General features: G+C 41.3%; 1 protein-coding gene across 2 annotated transcripts in view; it reads left to right on the forward strand.

The window, feature by feature from the left end:
• Positions 1–699: 699 nt before the first annotated feature.
• LOC107080696 (gastrula zinc finger protein XlCGF8.2DB-like) overlaps positions 700–4444 on the forward strand; it is a 9049-nt gene continuing 5304 nt past the window's right edge. Inside the window, exon 1 of one of the 2 annotated variants that reach the window (XM_015368903.1) lies at positions 700–861. The gene's annotated coding sequence lies outside the window, so the exon portion shown is untranslated. The remainder of the gene's footprint in view (positions 862–4444) is intronic. The other variant, XM_015368904.1, reaches the window with a different exon arrangement.

A 4444-nucleotide genomic window follows, 5' to 3' on the forward strand; every position in this document is an offset into this window, starting at 1 on the left:
CTGTGTCTCTCCAACCCCAGTTACTGGTGGCTGAATGAAATCAGTGGGAAAATGATGGTAATTATTGGTGGGGACTGTCCCCTCCATGCCCAAAGTCGGTGGGGACGTGTCCACAGCAGTCCTTCAGAAAGCTACGCCTCTGCTTCAGTACAGGCTACAATTATCAACCACTGAATTCCTCTGGCACTTTGATCTCTTTCTTTTATAGCTGTACTCACTTTATTTTATGATTAAAACTATTTTTACAGGGGGACAACCAGCCCTATTGCCCTGCTGATGTCTACATTTCAAGCAAAAAATGAGGAAGCTGCTCCAGATGGCTTTATCATTTAGGCCTGATTTACTCTTTCTAACCACAATGCTTCTTTTTAATACAGAGAAATGTTATTCGAAAATCATTTAAAATCTGACACATTCAGCTGGGGTCTGTCTTATCCAGAAGTAAACAGGAAGCGCTGCTGAGGGTAGGGTGTCACATTACCTCCTCATTTGCCAGACAGTCACTGTGGTGTTGGATGTAAATTCTTTACTTTCTTTCATAATTATTTGAGGGGGAAAAAAAAATAAGGCCAGAATGAACTTCATATCTTCAGGTTGCTTAACAGGATCCACTCACTCCCCAAACTGAAGGAGAGAGTTTGGTGCTTTTATGTAAGGTTTCCTTCATTTAACCACCAATATAAAGTCTTTCTGCTGTTTGTCTTTCCAGACCGCCTGCAGGATTATGTTGGAAAAGAGGAGGATTTCTCTGACCAGCAGCTCTATGAACAAAAGAGAAATTCCAGTTCGGACCAAGAGGAACCAGAACCTCTGCAGATAAAAGAAGAGCAGAAAGAACCAGAACATCCCTGGACAAAAGAGGAAACCATGGAGCTCCCTATAAGTGAGCAGGAAGAACACCTTGTTCTGAAGCAAGAGGCAGGAGATACAGGAGATAAACCTTTCCCTTGTTTGACATGTGGAGAAAACTTCCTTAAAGAAGAACATTTAATGGATCACATGAGAATTCACACAGGTAAGAAGATTAATGAATATCTGTCCTGTGAAAAAATGTTTGCAAAGAAATCTAGACTTGATAGACACATCACAATTTAAAGCCACCTACAAACCTCTTAAAAACATTTCTACATTATCAGCATCTTTCATTTTGATTAAAAAAAGGTTGTCTCCAAGGCCTCCTTCACTAAAACAGTGGTCATTTCATGAAACTTGATCATAAATATGCAAGAGCTTAGAGCGCAACAAGCAGAACAAAGGCTATTCCATCTCTTTTCTTACAACTTTAATTGTTGTTAATTTGATGTTCTTCAGAATTTATAGAGACACTTCAAACCTGGTTTATAATATTCCCAGATAAAACTAGAATTTTATAAAACTCCCTTTTGGTTTTGTGAAATCTTTTTCTGTCTTGTGAAACATCAATAAAGAGCCTTGGAATGGTTTTTTTAATGCACCAGGGCCACATATTTAAAGGTATGGTGGATTATTTTCACAGATTTTTAAAAAAAGACTTCTCCACTTAAAAATAAAATCTGCGTGCAAGAGCAGGCAAAAGCCCATTTGTCCTTGTGCACGCCCTGTTTGAAAGTTGCTGTGTTACTGTGTCCAAACATCCACCCTTACCCCTAATCCCCTCAAGTACTATATAGAGCGGGGACTATATAGTGGACAGTTGATCACTGCTTTTTGCTCAATTGATCAAGTAACACCTCCTTTATTGTTTCCATAATGCTTTGCAAGGAGAGCTGTCTAATCTTCTATAGTGTGTATATATATATATATATATATATATATATATATATAATACTATAGAACTGCCCTCTTCTGGACCGAGATTTCTGATGTATTTCCAGAGATCTGCTGTAACCACTCTTCAAATTTGAGGGTCACATCCCTGAGTGCCCCAATGAGCACTGGTACCACTGATGCCTTAACCTTCCAGGTTTTCTCCAGTTCTTCTCAGCCCCTGGTATTTCTCTAGTTCTTCGTATTCTTTTTTTCTGATGTTGTGTGTGTGTGTATATATTTGTGTATATGTGTATATATATATATATATATATATATATATATATATATATATTAGGGATTTTTGAAAACCGTCAGAACCGTTCGGTTCGATTGTCTCGGTTCGGTTCGCGTGTGTTGCGTTCGGTTCATGCGCGGTTCCTTATTCTCATAGGTGAAGCGATTACACTCCAGAGCAGAAGGTGGCGGTACTGCGACCAAAGCCAAGAAGAAGAAGAAGAAGCGAAGCAGCGTAGCCGGGTGTAGCAGAAAAAAATCAGTTGTAGTGGAGAATTGTGTGGGTATGGCGAGTGGGAAAGAACAGGAGTTGGAAGACGCGCCAGCAGCACTTTATAGGTCTGCTGTATGGGACCACTTTGCATTTAGAGTGACCTACGATGACGGCAGAAAGAAAGTTGTGGATAAAAGTGCAACAGTGTGCAAGCATTGTGCACCACATTTTGTTTATGCTAACAGCAACATGTCATGCTAACCCCGAAATCCCTCATACTCCGTCAGCTCTCCGCCCCGCTGCGCTCCAGACCGCCTGCACAAAGCAAACCCTACAGCAGGGGTGTCAAACTGGTTCCACAAAGGGCCATGTTGCTGCAGGTCTTCTTTCCAACCAAGCAATAGCACACCAGACACCAGTCATCTAATCAAGTCATCATTTTCAGATTGGACTCACTTGATGAGATGACTGGAGTCTAGTGTGCTATTGCTTGGTACGAAAGAAAACCTGCAGCCACATGGCCCTTTCTGGAACCAGTTGGACACCTCTGCCCTACAGCCTCCACTGTGGCTCCCGTCCGCTCCGCTCTGAGTTCCTTGGAGATCGTAGAGGGCATGCGCCAGATGATTAAATTCAACGCCGATATGGGCAAAAAAACGCGTATCATCAAGGCATGGAAAAATGTCGATCCAGACTGCTGTTCCAGTTTATAAAAAAAAGAAAAAAAAGAAAATCCAGTCCGTATTTTCCAGTTCAATTGATTGAAACAATCCATTCCAATTTTATGCGGTAGCGTTCCCTAAATCCACTCCACATTTTCCAGCACACCTTCAACACACCCACAGTTCTGTGTCCCAGCCTAACCATTGAAAACCATAGAAGATTTTTTTATCTTGCACAACGAAAAAGATGAGGTGGTGTGCAAAACACGCCACAATTAAGTCAAGCATGGTGGTAAGGCTGTGAGACATTTTAACACAACAAATCTGAGCAAGCATTTTGCGAAATATCACCACAAAGAACATCAAGACTTGCTAAAGAAAAAATCAACGACAAGAAAAACAACTAAACACTAACTCTAGCTGAAACATTTGGGAAGCGTGACATGCTGCCACTTAATAGTGCTAAAGTAAAATAACCAGAGTCATTGCTGAGGAAATCATTCTGGATGACGAGCCATTATCTCTCTTCAGTTAAGTGGGCTTTAGATGCACCATCCAACACCTGGAACCACGATACAACATGCCCAGCCGTCATTACTTCCTCGAGAAAACTATCCCCGAGATTCTCAAAGATGTTCAAGATTACCTTGAAAAACAAGTAGAGATTGCAAATGCAAAGGTGCGCCGGCTACCATTCATTAATCCTGTCCCCTGAACTGCTCCTAGTTTTACTCGCCTGCCTGGAAGATGTCTAGTGCTGCTACCACAGATGATCTCACTCTCCAAATGGAATTGAACTATTCAGATTAGCTAGAATGAATAGAAGAGGTAGAGCGTAGCCGCCTTTGGCCCGGGCTTCCTGTTACGACTCCAGTGGGCATGTACAGATGACGTCATACACGCTCCGCTTTTTTTTTAAAAACCTATAAATATAAAAAATATAACTGCAGATGTCAGGTTCTGAATGCTGGCATACCATAAAGAATAAATGATGAACAGTTTAGTTTGTGCCCTCAAGTCGTTTCCCTTAGGAAGACGTTACATGGATATAACGGAATATCTCCAGAACGGCTCCAAATGACACAAAACTCTTATGGGTGAGTAGAACGTGATGTAATAACGTAAAATCAAGGGGCCAATGTAAAAAAAAAACGAAGTCGAATCGGAAGTGCAAAAACCTGGATCGGGACATCTCTAGTCGCAGGGATACACATGACCTGTGTAATCAACATCATAGTCATAAAATCGGCCTGGTCGGTGTGTCTACCATTTAGTTCTCACATCAGGAGGCATCATTCCATCTGGCTCTATCTTTGAGAACTGCATCCGGCTCGAAGGACCAAAATGTTAGGGGGTAATAGGTTAGGACTAGTTCTTTAGGTTTTAGCAGCCAACAAAGACGGTGTATCGGCCAGGTTACAGGTAGAAAGATAAAAAAGCATTTTACTCTATTCACTGTTGATGTCCTCTCAGGTGGATTTTCCCACTTAAAAACATATTAAAACTACTTTATTCCCACTGATCACAGCAAATAAAGCTGCAAGGT

Source organism: Cyprinodon variegatus, unplaced genomic scaffold (assembly GCF_000732505.1).
Source record: "Cyprinodon variegatus isolate N-32 unplaced genomic scaffold, C_variegatus-1.0 Scaffold2228, whole genome shotgun sequence".
Lineage (NCBI taxonomy): Eukaryota > Metazoa > Chordata > Actinopteri > Cyprinodontiformes > Cyprinodontidae > Cyprinodon > Cyprinodon variegatus.